A 20,917-nucleotide genomic window follows, 5' to 3' on the forward strand; every position below is an offset into this window, starting at 1 on the left:
ACTTCTAGGAACTAATCCTACAGATCTCCTCTCACATGGAAGCAAGATCGTTTCTGCACAAGCTTATTAAATGTAGTTCTCTTGGGAACAGCAAAAGAGCAACCACAGTCTAAATATATCCAACAAAGGGGTCTGGTTATATGACACATCCACACAGTCAGTTTCTTCATGCATTAAGATGAAGAGATCCACAAAGAGAGAAGCCTCGATGGAACACCTGGACACAGCCTTGCCTGAAGGCACTGGCTCTGCACTTTTAAGTTCTGTGAGCCCGTATTTATTTTTCTGTTAAGCTGGTTTGATTAGGTTTTCTGTCACTAGCAACCTATAGAGTCCTGGCCATCCTGAGGCAGAATGCACAGGATGGCTTTTGATGTTGCTTTAGTGCCACACCTCCATGATCTGCATTGGGAGTTCCATAGCCAGCTGCCAGCTCACGCTCCTGCCCAACAGGCTTGGGCTCCTCTGGAAGGCTTGGGGCAAACCATCAAGGCCACCCAACCTGGCTCCCTAACACCTGAAACCCTTTCTTCCTTTGATCCTCCTGTCCCCCCACCCCATTTCTTCTCCCTCTTCCCTTTTTCAGAGGCTGTCTTCCTTCCTGCTTTCCTAAGAGGAAGAATTAAGGACCAATGAAGGCTGAGTGTGGAATCCGGAATCACATACGTGAGATATCAAGCATCTCAACTGTGTGACGTGGGCAGATTACTTAACCTCTCTGAGACTTGGTTTACTTTTCTGTAAAATGGGGATAATACCTCCTACTCTTGAGTCTTATAAATACGCCATATCACTGCATGGCCCGTAGGAAGTACTCATGCTGACTACTATTATTAATCTTTATGACTTCTCTCCAGTCCTTGGCCCACTAATGTCCATAGCCACCAGTGACCTTGAGAATTAAAAAAGAGGAGACCAGCCCTTGGCCATCTCCCAGGAGGTCTCCATGAAGTCATCTGCACACACTGTTAGCCGATGACCTAACTCTCCAAACAAGGCCCACCCCAATGAAATGCCTGCCTGCTCAGCCAGGTTTTAAGAATATAAATACCACCATCGGCAAGATTCAAAGGCCAGGGCCGGGTAATGACTACCCCTTATGGGCCCTTATTCTAAGGCATGTTCCAGCTTGCTAGGCGGGGCCTGGAGCTTCTCTTAGGTGAGGCTGTAGCAGAGAGCCTTGCCTTGCACAGAGCATTTCACCTCTGCTTAAGGAATAAGAAGCACACGGGAACTCTGCTGCCAGTTCTCTCAGCCCCCAGGCTCTGCAGAAATGGAACAGTCAATGAATGGACATTGGCCAGAAGTGCAAAGAAACCCATAACTGAATTTAGCTTATGAGAGAATTGGAACAGCATGCCCACCCTAAACCATCACTGGGGCTGCTCCTTGGCTGTGAGCATCCTGGGCTATGATATGTATTACTGGAGCTTTTTCCACTCACACAGCACTCTTCAAACATCCTGCTGCTTGTATGAGATGCTCACCACCACATGACACTGAGGTCACACCCAAGTGTCCTTGCATAACTGGGATCCTCTCGAAATGACACGGATCAGTCCAAGGCGTACTAGAAGTCATGGAATACAGTTTCATGAGCTGGGTTTAGGCTGTGGAGCCAGTCCCTCTGTAAGAATTGGGAACCAAGTAGTGAAAATGAAGTACATTGTCTGCATTTGACCCTCCACTACACTGCAAATCCCTGAGGGGCAGGGTGGGTCTCATCTGGCTCTGTCTGCTCAGGAGCCTGATTCGTTTCCCCATCTGCTACATGGGGATTCTGGGGGGTTCCGGCTTCATACAACAGTGACCTCTGTTGAGCCTCTATCCTGTGCAGGGCATCTTTCTAAGTGTGTTACATGCGTGGCCTCATCTAATCTGGGCCACATCCCAATGGGACAGGTACTAATGTTATCCCCAGGTGAGGGGGATTTACAGATGAGGAAACTGATGCAGAGGGGGCCTGAACAACCTGCCTGAGGTCACAGACCTAGCAAGTGCTGGGGCCAGAACTGAAAACCAGGCATTTGGACAGTGGAGCCCAGCTTTCTGACCACTGGCCCCACCGCTCCTGAGTTCAGTATGATGACGGATGTGAAACGCATATGGCAGAGCATCTGCACCAGGCTGTCCATAAACTGTAGTATTTGATAGTTATTCTTATCCTCCACAGGACCCCACATACATTGTGGAGCATCCACTGGTCAATATTTAGTGGATGGATTAATGCAATCAGTCACGAAATACTGGTTGAGCCCATGGCATGCCCGGAGTACTATTCTATACCCCAAGAATGGAGCAACCAAAAGACTTGCAAGTTCCCTGACTTCCTGATGCTCCCATTCCAATGGGAGGAGACAGACGGTAGCCTGAGAGTCACCTATGTTACAGTATAATGTTGGATGTGATGCCAAGAAAAATAAAGCTATCCAATGGGTTTCCCTGGTGGCTCAGACAGTAAAGAATCCACCTGACAATGCAGGAGACCTGGGTTTGATCCCTGGATCAGGAAGGTGCCCTGGAGAAAGGCATGGCAATCCACTCCAGTAATTCTTGCCTAGAGAATTCCACGGACAGAGGAGCCTGGCGAGTTGCAGTCCATGGGGTGGCAAAGAGTCGGCCATGACTCAGTAGACTAACACTTTCACTTTCACAATGGGAAAGAGAAAGACAGGAGCTGAAAGGGAAATAATCTATAGTCTGCTTGAAAATGTGGGATTTTTAGAATGAGAGGGACCCTGAGAAAAGTTCCAAAGGGGATGTATTTGTGACTTTGTCACGCTTTGGTCAAATTAAATGCCAACAGGTAGCAGTGACAGTTGTAACAGGGGTATTGAAATGGCAACAGAGAGGGATGGTCAATGAGGTCAACCTAGGGGTGGGCTCCTGAGATCCTATCCCTGCCTGCCTGGACCTTCAGAGCCAACGACACAGGGTGAAAACAGGAACAGCTCCCAGCAGATGGTGTCCACGTGAGCCTCCCTGGCCCACTTAGCCCACTTGGGAAGGGACCTCCTGAATCCTCTATCGCCTTCTTTTAGGTGAGTGGGCAAAAGCTCAGCATAATCTTGATTAGGATGTCCTTCACCTGTGACCAGCACACAAAAGCCAAGAACTCCAGGATGGATTTTCAACAGGATAAATAAAATGTAGACGCTAAACCCCGAGTTGCAGCAGCTGGACGAGTAAGAAGCCAGTGCACACAGGGATTCACAGGCAGAGGACAGTATGGCCGACTTTCCTGGTCACAAATCATGCTGAAGGGCATGGGTGTTTTAGATCTGCAGGTTTCCCTGGTGGCTCAGACAGTAAAGAATCTAGCTGTGATGCGGGAGACCCAGGTTTGATCCCTGGATTGGGAAGATCCCCTGGAGAAGGGCATGGCAACCCACTCCAGTATTCTTGCCTGGAGAATCCCATGGACAGAGGAGCCTGGAGGGCTACAGTCCATGGGGTTGCCACAAGTCAGACATGACTGAGAGACTTTCATTTTAGATTTTCAGGACACTGGACAAAGGAGAAAGAGAACTCAAGTCTGCGTGCAACTGTCCCCTGATACCAAGTCTTGGGGCTCAAGAGCTGTGTCCCATGGAGGCCCTGGTCTGCAGCCTTTCAGCTGCTCTCCCCTCCAAAGCCTCCGGGAGCTCAGTGGTGACCTCACTAGCATTGCGTCCTGTGCTCCGGCAGGAGTCCGCCTTGCAGGGTCCATGCTGAAGCCGGCCAAGAAATCTGAGAAGAGAGCCAAGGACAGAATTGAAAGCCAACAGAAACAGCAATTTCTGACCCGGGGCTCCCCACGGTCTGTGGAATTCCAGGAAGCAGGTGATGTTACGGTGGTCAAGGAAGACCAGCAGGGGGCCCTACTCCAGATCAGTACCTGCTGTCCCCATCATGGGTTGATCAGACCCCCAAAGGGGTAGGGCTGCCACACCACATCATGTCCCTGCAATGGGGTGCTTGCAAGCTGACAGGGAGAGTGGCCTCAGAAAAAGGGGAGAAGTGACAGAAATGTGGGAGGAAAGCCCAAAGTTATCAAAAACTATCAAAACTTCCCCACCCCACGCCCCACCAGTGAAGCTGGATTTGGAGTGCAAATAACAGGCCCCTCTCTGCCCGCCCAGCCCTGCAAAGTGTCAGCTATGATGACACAGCGTGTTTGTCCTCTGCCTTTGGCGGCTGAGTACGTGGCTTGCTTGGCCATCCCCGAAAGAAATCCATCTTGACAAGAACATTCTAATTCTATTAGGGAGGCATGTGAGCCAGCATTTTTGGCTCGTCCCTGCCTCTCTGGGGAGCACGTCAGGACCAGCCATAATGCAGGGAGGAGCAAAAACACGACCAGAGGCCCTAAGCTGAGATCTCCAGGGGCAGAGGGTCACTTGATTCTGCAGAGTTTGCTGATCGCACAAGTCCTTCCACCTGGGAGAGGGATCAGTAGGGCTCCAGTTCCAAGAAAACCAGCCCAGTTCTGCGGACAAGCTCAGAGTTAGGGACAGGCCAGCATTCAAGTCCCAGCCCCACCTCTTTCTTGCTGGGAGCCTTGAGGCAAGTTTTTTAACCTCTCTGAGCCTCAGGTTCCTGTTGTGTGAATAACACAATAATAGCACCAATCTCAAAGGACCTTTAGGAGGACTCACCAAGAGCCTTTAGTTGGAAATTCTTCCCTGTTCTTCCCCACGGTGAGTGCCTCTCAGTAACTTTTACTGTGGTTACACTGCTGAAGGGGCTTCCCAGGTGGCTCTAGTGGTAAAGAACCTGCCTGCCAATGTGGGAGACATGTGATGCGCATTTGATCCCTGGGTTGGGAAGATCCCGTGGAGGAGGGTAAGGCAACTCTCTCCAGTATTCTTGCCTGGAGAATCCCATGGACAGAGGAGCCTGGTGGGCTACAGTTGATAGCGTTACATGGAGTCTGACACAACTGAAGCAACTTAGCACGCACAATGCTGAAGGGCTTCCGTGTTCTCATGACTGTAAAGCTTGCCCTTTGTCCAACTCTCTCAGCCTCCAGGAATCGTGCTAAGCATTTTACAAATATCATTACCTAACTTAATTTTCCTAGCAAACCTATGACATTAGGACCACTGCGACACTTCTGACAGCAGGTCACAGGTCAACCAATTCAAATCCGATGGAATAAGAAGGAAACTTGGCTTTCTCCCAGCACTGATATCTGCTGGCAGGCTGGCCCAGGCAGGACTGGCATCCCTGTGAACTCTTCCAGGACACAGGCTATCTTCATCTTCTTGCTCCCCCATTGACAGCAGTCCTTCTTCTTCCCTCATGGTCACGAAAGGCTACTGCAACTCCAGCATACATGACAATATCCTGGTGAGAGGCATTTGCCTTATCTCTGTCTATTAGGGATGGAAGATTTTACTTAGGTTTACTAAGGCACAAAGGCTCTTGGGTGTCATCTCCCAGGACTGGGGCACAGCCTTCCATTTAGCACCGCAGTTCACTAGCAAGGAGTTAGCCTGAGCATTCACCTCCCAGGGTGAGTAGTGGGCTTTGCCAGAAAGGAGGGGAACTGGGGAGGGAGACGGTTGATGGTGTCTTCCCAGATGCTCACCCTTTATGAGAAATGAGTTGAGGTGCAGAAAGATGAAGTTGGGTGTCTGACACTGCACTACAGGCAGGTGCTGATTCTAGACCCACAGCCTGGCCACTAGTCTTCCTGAACTTTCCCACCTACAGTGTTGAAGAAATTCATCCCTAACCAAAGTCATCTCCTCTGACGCTTTCCTTTTGAAGTTCTGTTTTTCATACATAGGTTTTTAACCCACCTTGAATTGAATTTTGAGTATGATACATAGTAGGAATTAAAAAAAAATTAACCTGGAAAAACAGTTGCTAAAACACTATTTATTTTTTAAGTAGTCCATCCTTTCCTTGTATCTTCAAGGTCACCTGAGTCACAGAAGAAGTTTCCACTGTTTCACTCACCTATGTATCCATCATTGTTTCTTTTTTTTTTCTATTTATATATATATATATATATATATTTTACAATATTATATTGGTTGGTTTTGCCATACATTGACATGAATCTGCCCCAGTTTCTATATCAGTCTCTCTCAAAAACTCGAGCTTTATAACAAATCTTGATGTCTTAAATTGCCCCATGATCTTCCTTTAATTTGTCTAAATTATTCTTGCCTCTGTTTCTCAATACAAGCTTTAGAATCGATTCGCTAACCTCCACTGAAATGCACATTCCAAAAATAATTATTGGAATTTCATTGGGCCTAAGTTGTTTTGGGCACACACTTTGTTTTTATAATACTGAACTTTATATCCACTAATATGGTATATGTCTCCATTTACTCTGGCCTTCTTTCATGCCCTTAAATAATGTTTTATGACTTTTCCTGTAAAGATCTCATCAATATTCTCTTAATTATATTTCAAAAACCCACATTAGACTGAAAAGGATCTTAGAGGTGATTGGATCCAATGTCCCACTTACAGATAAGAGACTGTGTAGGAAGGTGGGTCTCCAGAGAAGATTCTACATGGGTGCTTCCAGGACTGGGAGCCATAAGAATGAGGAGGAGTGAGAGGTGGGGTGGGCAGGGCTGTGAGGAAGACTTACAGGGAAGATTATCCCCAGGAATGGACAACACCAACCAGTGGAAGGAGGCGGCATTCTGTGTGAAGAGGAAACAGCATGGGGGAGATTGCAGGTGATGGCTGGAGCAAACTAAATGAGGTTCCCAAGTTCTAGGGGGCAAAGCTGATGCTACAGTTAACACACTCCAGCATCTCTCAGGGGACCAGAACATACCCTTTAGCCAATAAAGCCAGACTTTCGATCAAATTGCTGAAAAGGGACACAGAAAAGATAGGACCAGAGTTCTGAGCATGTGCTTATAGTGACTGACATCTACATCACAACAGAAAGATAATAATCATATAATAATGGTGGTAATAATGATGGTTAATTTTTACTGAGCACTTATTACGTGATAGGCCCCTTTCTAAGCTCTTATGAATGTTTGTATTAATTAATTAAGGAAATGTATTAATTCATGTAATCCTCCTAACAGCCTATGATGGCTTCCCAGGTGGTGCCAGTGTTAAAGAATCCACCTGACAAAGCAGAAGATGCAACAAGATGCAGGTTTGATCCCTGGGTGGGGAAGATCCCCTGAGGAGCATGGCAGCCCACTGCAACATTCTTGCCTGGGAAATCCCATGGACAGAGGAGCTTCGAGGGCTACAGTCCATGGGGTCGTAAAGAGCCAGACACGACTGAGTGACTAAGCACACAGCACAGCTAATAACCGGCAGGACTCAAGTGTGAACCCAAGAATTCTGGCCACAGATAATGTACTCTCAGCCACTATGAAAGCCAAGGTGAACTGTGCCTGCGGCTGGCAGGCTGGGCTACTCTCAGGGAGGTCCTTGCTCCTGGTCCTGACTGTGGAGGCTTGAAGCAATCTTCTGAAAGAGATGCCAAACAAACTCCCCATCGAATGCGGTAGAAACAGAAGCTGTTGGTCATTGGATGCCCTGTGATTGGGGACAATTGCCTGGGAGGTTCCCCAACCATGAATCTGGTGACTACTCCTTTCTGCCTGCCTTACTGCTGTTTTCTTTCCAGAATTTACCTTGTCTAGACAACATGCTAATAAGTTACCTGAGAAGGCCTGAATGGCTGGTAGTGCTTCTTAATGAAACCCACTTGTTCAACAGAACGGCTGGCGAATAAACCCAAGTGGCAGACCAGGCAGGGATGCTGAGCGGCCCTGGGATAGTTGAGTTCAAAGGCTGTACAGCCACCAGCATCACCTCCACATGCAAGATGAATAAACAGCTCCAAACATGTGGGTATCATTTTCAACACAGGTAGAAGAAAGAGGGCCTCGAGATAGAGTAATGCCTTATCTGCTGCTCCCTCTACAGTGGGGGGCCAGGTGACAACTCCCACTAAAGCTATAAAATAAGGCAATAACCCTAACCCAAGATTCTGATGGCCCAGCGGGTAAAGTCTCCGCCTGCAATGCAGGAGACACAGGAGATGTGGGTTCAATCCCTGGGTTAGGAAGATCCCCTGGAGGAGGAAATGACAACCCACTCCAGTATTCTTGCCTGGAGAATCCCATGGACAGAGGAGCTGGGTGGACTACAGTCCATGGGGTTGCAAAGAGTTGGACACGATTGAGCACACACATCATCATCAACCCTAACTCACTGCCTGTTTGTATTACTGCTGATCCACCTGAAAAAAACTTATCTGAGTGGCTTTTGTATACCAGGCAGCACTCTAAGTGCTGCAGGTACAGCAGTGAACAAAATCAGACAAAGCCTGACCTCACGGAGCTTAGGTTCTAGTGGAAGAGGCAAAAAAACTAAATGTAATGTCAGGCAGGGAGCAGGGCAGGGACAGACATTAAATCAGAGCGGGGTCCACATATGCAGGGCGATTAAGAAAATAGGGGACACTGAGCTGCTCACCAAATGTTTTTGGTTCTCCTTACAGATACCTGTGACTGGCTTTGGCCACAAAATGTGAATGAAAATGACAGGTGTGACTACCTGGAGGACCTGCAGAGCCACCATGTGCTTCTCCACCCTCCCATCCTGAGGCCACTGTAACAGTGAAAACACAAGCAGAGATGGAGGGACTTCCCTGGTGGTCCAGTAGTTAAGACTCCAGGCTTCCACCGCAGGAAGTGGAGATTCTATCCATTGCTGGGGAACGAAGATCACCCACTGCACTGCCGCAAAAAACAAGTAGGGATGGAGCCTTGGGTGATCATCAGAGCCCCCAGGTGATGACACCGGCTATGCAGTGTGTGTGAGAGGTGAGCACTGGCTGTGCCTGGACTTGAGGAATTGGGGCTTGTTTGTTACTGCTGCAAACTGAGCCTGATGGAAAAGTCATGTGTCACAAGGGGACAAGTGAGCAGAAGCCTAGGGGAGGTGAGGGAGTAAGCTGCCGGGCAATGTGTTTGAAGTACTGCAGGTGGTGGGAACAGCAGGTGCAAAGGCCCTGAGACAGGGGTGTGCTGGTAGATTTCAGGAACAGGAGGAGGCTGGTGTGGTTGGAGCAGCCCCAGGAGTAAAGTGTGGCAGCGGGAGGTTGGGGGTGGGGAAGGAGGGGTACCTGATGATGTCCTTGTCAGCCACTGTGAGGCCAAGCACAACAATTACTGGTGTCTGGGGAGGGGAGATGCTCCATCCAAACTGAGCAGCACACCTGTCCTCCCAGATCTGTTTCCAACGCTGCCTCTAAAAAGCAACAAGAAGCAGATGCAGCCATTGGCACCTACCCCGACCCTCCACACAGACAATGAGCTGGAGCATACTGCTGGACCCTCCTCCAGCCGAGGGGCTCCCCTCCTCCCTGACTAGGGGCCTTCCAGCTGGCCTCACAATTGGCTGCAGGTCCCCGTTTGTTTGGGACTTGGACAGACTCTCCAGGCTGCCCCTCTCAGCGCCTGTTTATGACGATGAGTCTCTGTGGCATGAATCTCCCAGGGCTGCTCTGCTGGTCCCAGCATCTGTTCAGTCGAGTTTCTTTCTCTATTTATTTCTTCAGTAAACAACAGGGCAGAGGCAGGGCTCTGTGGTATTTCCACAACCCCTGACGCCAGTGCCAAGACCTAATAGGATGCAGAGATAACAAGGGGAGAAGCGAGGGCCCTGTGATCTGAGCAGGACCCAGCGTAAGGCTCTGGAAGCCCCATGCAGAAGCTGTATCCTTGCCACAGGCACCCATGGTGCCCAGAGGTACGGATGGGGCTGGCTGCTCTAGTGGACATCTGCTGGATGTGCCGCCCAGCATCCAGACCTTCTTTGGCTGCTCCAGCACCCCAGTGACCGCCTACAGAATCCCCAAGGACCGTCTCTCTCTTTCTCTGTTCAAGGGGTTTCCAGGTAGGCTTCCACCCTCCCCTGTACTCCACATCCTGGAACAGGTATACGGTGGTGGCCAGGCCACTGAAAGTCTTCTCCCCATCCAACTCCAGCCTTTGTGACTGGCTCTGCTGTGGTCATGTGACCCAACCTGGGCTAGTGCCAGTTATCCCAGGACTCTTAGGGGAACCATACAGGAGAGATGGGATGGCTCTGTTTGGATTGATAACAGGGCAGGATGTGAGTTCACAGCTGCTGATAACCATTTCCACCACCAGAATGGGGAGAGCCTGCTTGAGAATGAAGACAATGAAGAACGCAAAGTAGAGAGTTGTAGAGGCACAGATTTCTGAAGGTAACTTGAGTTCCTGGATCCGGCTAAGCCTGAAGTCCCTGGACTCAGGGGTTAAGTAGTTTGTGGTGTTTTTTAGTCACTTCCCATCAACAGTGCCCCAACCAATTCACACACATACATTGGTAGATGACACCAGGAAGTGGTGGTGGGAGGAACACTGGGCAGGGTGGAAAATTAGAGGAGGCAAGCTTGGGAGCCGACAGCAAGGAGGGCTGAGCACTCCATGCTTGTGGCGGTTCTCTGTGTCCCTCGGCACCATGCCAAAGTGCTCACTACCGCCTACGCAGTCCCACAGCATCTGGCCCGACGTGACCTCTTGGGCCCTGTCTCCTCTCCCTGCCACCATCCTCCCATCCTCCTTTCCAGCCACATGCCTCTGTATCAATTTTCTCTGTTATGTAACAAATTACCCCCCAAGTCAACAGCTCTGAACACCACCTGATTATCAGCTCACAGTTCTGGAAGCTGGAAGTCCAGCAGCATGAGCTGTACACTTCACTCAAGCAGAAGTCAAGGTGTTAGCCAGCTGTGCTCTTGTCTGGAGCTGAGGATTCTCCTCCGAGCTCTTGCCTGGAACTGGCAGAAGTCCATTCCTGTGGTTGTAGGACTGTAGTCCCCATTTCCTTCATGGTGTGCAACCAGGAGCAGCTCTCAGGTCCTAGAGGCCACCGTGTTGTGTGTCTTCCTCCACTTGCAGCCAGCAGTAGCACATGGAACCTTTCCTGTGCTTCAACCACCTCTTAATTCCCCTGCCAGGTGCCAGAGAGAGCTCTCTGCTCTTAAAGAGCTCAACTGATTAGACCTAACCTACCTGGCTCATCTCCACACCTCAAGGTCAACAGACGTGGGCCCTTAATTACAAATGCAAAGTCCATTTACGGCACTAGCTGGATTCGTGTTTGGCCGAATGACCAGAGACTGGGGGCCTGGCTTTAGAATTCCACCTACGACAGATTCCTTGTTCCTCAAACATCCCAACCAAGACCTGCCTCAAAGACTCGTGCTTATTATTCTCTCCTCTAAGAAAGTTCTCGCTGGAGGTGGGCATGTGGCCCACTCTTCACTTCATTCAGGTCTTCATATAAAGGCCACCTCCTTCAGAAGCCTTCCCCAACCTCCCATTGGAACCATCGCCCCCCGTCGCTCTGCAGCCTCCTGATCCTGCTTCATTTCTCTCCCTGGAGCTGAAGTACTATTGTAGATTTATTTGATCTGTCTCCCCCACTGGACTCTTAAGCCCTGGGGACAGGGACTTGACTTTGTTTGTAGCATCTGGCAAGGAGTAGATGCTCAATAAATACTTGTTGAATGAAAGGAAGAACATGTAAGTTTCTTAATGGTCTTAAATAGTCACCCTGAGGTCACGCTCATGTGCATCTGCCAGCCCTGGCTCCATGGGAAGCACAGTGAAGCCACGGCTGAGAGCCCAGGCAGCAGGGCCAGACTGCCTGCCTTCATATCTTAAGGGCTGGCCCTTGACCTCACAAAGTCTGTGTCTTCATCTGCAACACAGAGAGAATTTCTGTATCTATCTCACGGGGTGTCTGTAGGTGCTGTATGAAACAGTCCAGGTAAGGTGCCTGGTATCCACATCAAAACCATAAGGTGGCAAAAAGCAAAGAATGCTGAAACATGATCAAAGGTTGGCAAGGATGTGAATGAGTGAGGCTTCCACTGACACTGCACATCGATGCAATCACTTTAGAGATTCATTTGGCGGAATCAAGCAGAGGTGAGGATGAGCCTGTCCTTCTCCCTACTGGGACGCAAGCACAGGACTCCTGGTTATGACACTGTTTACAATCACATCTACCAACATGTAGTGCTTATACTGGTAAGATCTCACCAGCACATGCACAGATGCTACTAACAAGAATACAGCTACCATTGATGGCCAGACACGAGTGTAAGAATGTTACATAAATAACCTCATTTCATCTTTATGTCCATTTTATAGGTGAGAAAATGGAGGTTCTGCGAAATGTAAATTTCACTTGCTCAAAACCACACACAGCAGGGAAGTGGCAAAGTTCTGACCTGCTCCCTAGATGGCGGGAAGGGTCGGGAGGGTGGCGGTAGTGGGCAGGAAGAGGAAGGAAAAAGACAGAAAATAAAACGACAGCACCAACACACCGAAAAGAGTGCGCTTTTCTGCCAAATGCTAGACAGAGCTATCTCATGACCCAGCCATTTCAATCCCAGGTATACACCCAAAAGAAATGAAAACATACATCCACAAAACATTCATCTGCAGGAATGTTCGCAGTGGCATTCTTCATAAAAGTGGAAACAATGGAAGTTCATCAACGAACAAATGGATAAGTAAAATGTGGTATGTCCACACAGTGAAATACTTCTGGCCACAGAAAGGGGTGAAACACAGATATATGCCATGATGTGAGTGAACCCTGAAACATTATGCTGAATGAAAGCAACGAGTCACAAAAGGGCACATGATGTATGATTCCACTTATACGAATTGTGAAGAACAGGCAAATCTATAAAGACAGCAGCAGATTAGTGGTTATATGGGCTAGGGGAAGAGAAAAATGAGAAATCACTGCTAGGAGAGGCAGGGTTTCTTTTGAGAGGGACAAAAATGTTCTGAAGTTAGATTGTGATGATGGTTGCACACTCTGCAAATATGCTACAAAAACTATTGAATTGCACCCTTTAAATGGGCAAATTTTATATGTGAATTATAGCTCAATAAAGCTGTTTTTAAAACGTGTTCTAAGGAGCTTTGGTTTCCTGAACATTCATGAGGGAATGTCATGAAAAAAGTAAGTTCGGCAAATGTAAACCAAACAAGTTCAGTAAGGTTTTAATGCAGGACTTCTCAGAGCCTTCAATTTGTAGATATGCATAAGGACACTCCCAAGAGGAACATGTCTTAATAAGAGGTAATACTTATTGAATTTTCACAACGGGCCAGACATACACTGACTCATTTACACATGTTAACTAATTTACTTCTTATGCTAGCCCCATAAGGTAGATACCATTAATACCCTCATTTCACAAGAGAAGACACTGAAGCCCAGAGAGGTGGAGAATCTTGCTGGAGATCACACAGGCACCAAGGGACAGTGCCAAGACTTGGACCCAACTTCCTCATTATTCAGGTTTTGTCTGTCCACCTTCTTTGCTGTTTTCCACCCAGTCACTCACTCCCGTAACACCCGGATTAATTTTCCTTGTAACACACCATTATTTAATTTATGACGTGTTCCTAGGTTTTCTTCCTTACAATCTGTCCTCCTCACTAAAACACCAGCAGTGTGTGTGTGGACATCTGGTGCTCTTGTTCATTGACTCTCTGGTGCCAAGAAGAACCTGGGTGCCAGGCAGCAGCTTGTCTCTGAGTGCTGGATGAATCACGAACCTGTCCACAGGTATTGGGAAGCCCTCCTGGCGCGTGCCTGGGCTCGGTCGACACTGGCAGTGGAAGGGGAAAACACCTGAGGAGTTTTATCACCTTGGCTGTGGGCATGGAACATGCCTTCTGGTCTTTTGTAAAAGATCTCTTTCTCCCCAAACCGGTTGCCAAGAAGTCTTTAAGATGGGAAACAAACAATAAAAGAAGGAAAAGAAACAGCAGAAGAGGAAGATGAGAATTACTTTAAAAGTTTTAAAGTCTTTTAAAATCAAAGCAAGTCTCTGCTAGGTGTCGGCTGATTTTTCAAATAAAGTGGGACTAGACCTTGGAGCAAGAGTGGAAAGTAATCATGGTGGGGTGTCTCTAGGTCCCAGCTTCAGTAGTTCCGATGACAGGGATGAGTGGAGGAGAGCAATGAGCAGTCCGCTTGGGGTGTGAGGAAGAAAGAAATACAAGGCAGAGGATGAGTCAGACTGGGGCTGTGGGCCACCCTGCGGGCCGGCAAGCAGAGAGGGAGCCAGCCTGAGGAACTTTCCCGCAGACCCACATGAAGTGGATGGACCCGCAGCTTCTAAAGCTCTCCCGGGTCTCCTCCTCCCGAGTGGTCTTCTGCTAAGGGATTTTGAACTCTGCAGGGATTCTGTTGTGCACAACTAAACCCTCTAGGCTTGGCTTCTTCTTCTGTTAATGAGAGGCTCAGGCTTGCTTGAAGCATCTTGAGCTGGAGGTCCCAGCCACAGAGACTCTGGAAGGTTAGACTGGAGGCCCTAAACATTTCCAACCACCTACTGAATATTTTTATTCCCCAAAAAAACAAACCAGAAACAGTCAAGTCCCTAAATGGCACTTTTACTTTGTACTGGTAGGAACTACCAGGGACAGAAAAACATGTTAAATGGTACCACAGGGATGTAACCCACAAACTCTTCACTGCACAAAACTCTCTGGAACAAATGACTTGGTGTCTCCCACAAGTAAACTGCAAGGAAGTAAAAGAGAGAATCCTCTAGAATGAAAGAATCTTAAGAGAAATATCACTCATTTCACATGCCAGAAAGATTATGCTCAAAATCCTTCAAGTTAGGATTCAATAGTACGTGAATGGAAAACTTCCAGATGTACAAGCTGGATTTAGAAATGGCAGAGGGACCAGAGATCAAATTGCCAACATACACTGGATCATAGAAAAAGCAAGGGAATTTAAAAAAAATTCTGCTTCATTGACTGTATATTGTCACCCTGCTTATTTAGCTTCTGCACAGAGTACATCATGGGAAATGACAGGTTGGATGAATCACAAGCTGGAATCAAGATTGCTAGGAGAAATATCAATGACCTCAGACATGCAGATAATACCATTCTAATGACAGAAAGTGAAGAGGAGTTAAAGTGTCTCTTGATGAAGGTGAAAGAAGAGAGTGAAAAAGCTTGCTTAATACTCAACATTCAAAAACTGAAGATCATGGCATCTGGTGCTATCACCTCATGGCAAATATATTGGAAGATATGGAAACAGGGTCAAATTTCATTCTCTTTGGCTCCAAAATCAATGTGGATGGTGACTGCATCCATGAAATTAAAAGATGCTTGCTCCTTGGAAGATTGCTATGACAAACCTAGACAGTGTATTAAAAAGCAGAGACATCACTTTGCCAACAAAGGTCCGTACAGTCAAAGCTATGGTTTTTCCACTAGTCATGTATGGATGTGAGTGTTGGCCCATGAAGAAGGCTGAGTGCCAAAGAATTGATGCTTTTGAACTGTGGTGTTGGAGAAGACTCTTGAGAGTCCCTTGGAGTGCAAGAAGATCAAACTAGTCAATCCTAAAGGAAATCAACCCTGAATATTCATTGGATGGACTGGTGCTGAATTGAAGTTAAAATACTTTGGCCACCTGATATGAAGAGCCAACTCACTGGTAAAGATCCTGATGTTGGGAAAGATTGAAGGCAAGAGCAGAAAGGAGCAACAGAGGATGATATAGTTGGATGGCATCACTGACTTTAATGGATATGAGTTTGAGCAAACTCTGCAAGATAGTGAAAAACAGGGAAGCCTGGTGTGCTGCAGTCCATGGGGTCTCAAGGAGTCGGACATGACTTAGCAACAACAGCAATGAGAGAAATATCAATCCACAGCCATGCACAGATGCATCTTGTTTGCATTTTGACAAGAACAAACTGAAAACAATTCATGAAATTGCTGGGAAATTTCAACAGTGATAACGTATTTGGTGATATGAAAGGACGATCGTGAAATCAAGTTTTGATATGATAATGGATCATGGTTATTTTTAAAAGGATCCTTATTTTTTAGAGATATTTGTTCAAATACTGTGGATGAAGTAATACGATGCCGAGAATTTGCTTCTAAATAATCTGGAATGAGGATGGGGTATGGGAGGATGTACTGGATTGGCCAAAATGTTTGTTTGGGGTTTTCCATTACATTTTATGGGAAAATCCAAACAAACTCCTGGTTGACCAATCATGGCATCTGGTGTTGGATCTATGGGAGTGGATTACATAGCCCCTCCCTAAAAACAAGCATGACTTCATCAATCAAATGACCTACAGGCTTACAAATATTTTGGGACTCTTATTAAAATTCAATTGAACTTTGTTTCATTGCTCTGCCTTACAAACTATATCTAGGTATACAATCACTGGCTATAAAAAATGTGTGAATTTATTCATCAGCACTAAGTTACCTTGACTTAGAGGCAATATCATATAGTGGCTGAGAGCCGAGAAACTATTCCTGTCCGTGTTTTGTCATCTGCATCTCTAGAAAACTCAGCAAATTCACTTATATTTCTCAGAACCTCAACTTTCTCTCCTAAAATGGGAAGGAGTAAATAAGATTTTGCATGTTTGATGTTATGACCAGTGGCAGCAACACCAGAATAATTCACAGTAGAGGCTTATTCATATTAAAAAATTATGCTGGGCTTCCCTCATAACTCAGCTGGTAAAGAATCTGCCTTCAATGCAGGAGACCCTGGTTCAATTCAAGGGTTGGGAAGATCCCCTGGAGAAGGGATAGGCTACCCATTCCAGTATTCTTGGGCTTCCCTTGTGGCTCAGCTGGTAATGAATCCATCTGCAATGTGGGAGACCAGGGTTCGATCCCTGGGTTGGGAAGATCCCCTGGAGAAGGGAAAGGCTACCCAGTCCAGTATTCTGGTCTGGAGAATTCCATGGACTGTATAGTCCATAGGGTCGCAAAGAGTCGGACACAACTGAGCGACTTTCACTTTCACTTTCCCTGGTGGCTCAGTGGTAAAGAATTCGATGGCCAATGCAGGAGACATGGGTTCAATCCCTGATCTGGGAAGATCCCTCATGCCTTGGACCAACTAAACCCGTGGGCCACAACTACTGAGCCTGTGCTCTAGAGCCCAGGAGTCGCAACTGCTGAAGCCCCTGAGCCCGTACTCCACAAGAGAAGCCACCACAATGAGAAGCCCACACACCACAACTACAGAGTGGCCCCCACTGGCCACATCAGAAAAAAAAAAGCCTACACAACAACAAAGACACAGCACAGCCAAAAGTGAAGAAATAAACTTATTTTTAAAAATTATGCTTCTTTGGGCATCTGTAGAAAGATGACTGGATGAAATACTAAAGAGAGATTACAGAGATAAATCCCTCAGGGTGTCATTCCTTCATTCAACAAGCACAGCTGAGTATCTTCCCTGTGCCAGGCACAGAGGAACTGGGACCACTGGCTGAGCTCCGCACCTGCTCCCCGGGAAAGAGAAAGGAAGGCATGTCAAGACAAGGAAAAAGCAGGGGTCAAGACTTAGGGGCAGTGCGGAAAGAGGTCCAGACTAGATCTGAAGGACACAGGAGAATGAGCCAGGCTGGATTTAGCGAGGGAAGGCAGAAAGCACAGAGAGAAAAGAGGACAAAGCATTCCAGGCTGTTAAGGGACCAGCAAGTGCAAAGGCCCTCAGGGCAAGAAGGACTAATTCCAGGGTCAGGAGGATCACAGAGTCCTGAGCAGGACAAAGGGCAATGGAGTTGCAATTCGTTCATTTTAACTTCATGCCTTCTGAATTATGTAAATATTTTATGGAAGCGTGTATCATGCTTATAATTTTTTTTTAATTTAAAAATATACACACAAAAGTAAAACACCTCATAAAGCCCCAAGAAATAAATTATTATAGCATTTTCTCTACTCTTTCCTCTCAAGAATTCTACAAGACGCTAAAATTCAGTCACATTTGCTTTAAGGAAAAAACCACTTTGTTTAAATGTACCAAGCACAGGATCCTCTCCTGTCTGGTTTGCTGAAAGGGCCTCCCCAACCTTCCCCACCTCTTGGTGTGTTAGACACAGAAACGATCATTGCACCTAATTTAAATGATGCTCTTTCTAACCATCGTGAAGCCGCTGGTCCTCAAACACATTTCTGAGTGACAGTATGAGCTTGGAGGAAAGACTTGCAAGTAAGGTTTGGGGAAAAGTTCTTCACTTTTCCAACTTTGTACAGTTGGAATGCAGTTTGGGGAGCTCCCTGACCCCGACCCTCATCCCTGTGCTGAGCACAGTGGACCAGCAGGAGGAAAGAACTTGGTATTGGGACTGCCCTGCAAAGTGGCACCTCCAAGTTTCCTCTGCAATCTGTCACTAGTGGTGGAATCTGTTTTTCTGGTTTCCTCTCAGCCCAGGGCTGGGCCAGTTCACTTTGATGTGGTGCATGCGGGTTACCTGAGTGGAGGTGGATAACTGAGGGCAGGGATGTGCTCCCTGGGAGGAGGGCTCAGGCTGCCCCTTCTGGTCCATGCAGGGAGAATCCCGGAGAGGCCCGTCTGCACCTTGCAGTTTCTGCCTGTAGGAAGGCCAGCTTTATTATGGGTTTGTTCCCTTCACTGTTTTGATCCCCTGCCCCGGCCCCCGCCCAGCTCAGGACCTTTCATTTCATGTCAGGTCTAGAGAGGCCACTGGCTTCTGGCTGAGTGTTAGTGCTGTGTGATACAGAAGGGTTTGCCCTCCTGAGGGACAGAGACCAGTGGTCAGATGGTTTCAGTCCTGGGAGAGAGGCACCCCACTCAGCCTCTGTTCAAAGACCTTTTACTTGTTTGTTTCTCATGGAGAACCCACCTGCTGCAAAGCCTTCATCTGAAAGGTGAGAAACCTGAGGCCGGAGGGGCAATTCCACCCACCAAAGAAACCCCCGCAAAATTATGACCCATTTCCAGCCAGACTCTCAGTGGTGCCTCCTAACCTAATGGTAGGAGCTCCACTTTGGAGTCGAGATTTACCTTTCATCATGCTGATCACAATGCAGTCTTGCACAACCCGCTCAGGCTCTCCAAGCCTTAGTTTCTTCATCTGTGAAACAGGGAGAATAATTTTTACTGCGTAGGGTTGTTGATTCAAATGCACAGCTCGCCCTCAATTATTTCGGTGTTCACCTATTTCTCCTCAATTTCCCCCTTCCCCTTAGACTGTGAGTCCCCTAAGGTCAAGGACTCTGCCTGCCTTACTCACAGACTTGTCCTCTGTAACTGCAATTGCCTAGGGCAGACTACAATTGCCTAGTACAGGGTAGGCAGTGAGGAAGTATTAGCGTTGATAATAATAAAAGCCCTCAGCACAGGGCTTAGCACAGACAATCATCATTATCAACACAGGGAGTTCATTATTTATGGTGGGAAGCAGGTTTTGTATCAACAGTATCAAGTGACCAGGAACTGAGGGAACAAAACAGTTCTCTGGAGAGAGCCTGCTGTCAGGTGGCTCTTCTGGGGCCAAGACCCCAGGACACCATCCTTCCCCCCACTCCCTAGGAAGGCCTCGGCGCCACCTTGTTCCAGGGCCTTTCCCTGTTTCCTTTCCCTCAAGGAAATTGTCCCCCAAGGGCAGCACTCCTTCCCTGAGGCTTCAGAATTTCTGTCTTCTGCTCTAGAAGAGAGTAGGAGTGAAGGCTCAGTTCAAATCTGCAAGGGGAGGACTGCTAGGTTAAAATACTGGATGACCAATTAAATAAGAATTTTGGGTGAATCCGTTCCGTTCCGTTCCGTTCAGTCGCTCAGTCGTGTCCGACTCTCCGCGACCCCATGAATCACAGCACGCCAGGCCTCCCTGTCCATCACCAACTCCCGGAGTACACTCAAACTCATGTCCACAGAGTCGGTGATGCCATCCAGCCATCTCATTCTCCGTTGTCCCCTTCTCCTCCCGCCCCCAACCTTTCCCAGCATCAGAGTCTTTTCCAGTGAGTCAACTCGTCACATGAGGTGGCCAAAGTATTGCAGTTTCAGCTTTAGCATCAGTCCCTCCAATGAACATCCAGGATTGATCTCCTTTAGAATGGACTGGTTGGATCTCCTTGCAGTATAAGGGACTCTCAAGAGTCTTCTCCAACACCACAGTTCAAAAGCATCGATTCTTCGGCGATCAGCTTTCTTCACAGTCCAACTCTCACATCCATACATGACCACGGGAAAAACCATTGCCTTGACTAGACGGACCTTGGTTGGCAAAGTAATGTCTCTGCTTTTTAATATACTATCAAGGTTGGTCATAACTTTCCTTCCAAGGAGCAAGCATCTTTTAATTTCATGGCTGCAATCAGCATCCGCAGTGATTTTGGAGCCCAAAAAAATAAAGTCTGACACTGTTTCCACTGTTTTTCCATCTATTTCCCATGAAGTGATGGGACCAGATGCCATGATCTTTGTTTTCTGAATGTTGAGCTTCAAGCCAACCTTTTCACTCTCCTCTTTCACTTTCATCAAGAGGCTTTTGAGTTCCTCTTCACTTTCTGCCATAAGGGTAGTGTCATCTGCATATCTGAGGTTATTGATATTTCTCCCAGCAATCTTGATTCCAGCTTGTGCTTCTTCCAGCCCAGCGTTCCTCATGATGTACTCTGCATATAAGTTAAATAAGCAAGGTGACAATATACAACCTTGACGTACACCTTTTCCTATTTGGAACCAGTCTGTTGTTCCATGTCCAGTTCTAACTGTTGCTTCCTGACCTGCATACAGGTTTCTCAAGAGGCAGGTCAGGTGGTCTGGGATTCCCATCTCTTTCATAATGAAATAATTTTTTAGTAAAAGAGTGTCCCACAGATTGCATGGGACGCAGTTATCCTTAAAAAAATGTATTCACTGTTTATCTACAATTTAACTGAGGGTCCTGTGTTATAATTTGCAAAATCTGGCAGGCCAACAAAGTGATGGAGCTGGGATGTTAACCCAGGCTTGCCTGGGCTTGTGGACCGCTTTCTCCTCTCTTGCAAAATCCCCACTGGTGCGGTTATGAGAGTTTAAAGGGAGAGGCTGAATGAAATAGGTT

Source organism: Moschus berezovskii, chromosome 15, assembly GCF_049115385.1.
Source record: "Moschus berezovskii isolate FMDL1 chromosome 15, NW_MosBer_1.0, whole genome shotgun sequence".
NCBI lineage: Eukaryota > Metazoa > Chordata > Mammalia > Artiodactyla > Moschidae > Moschus > Moschus berezovskii.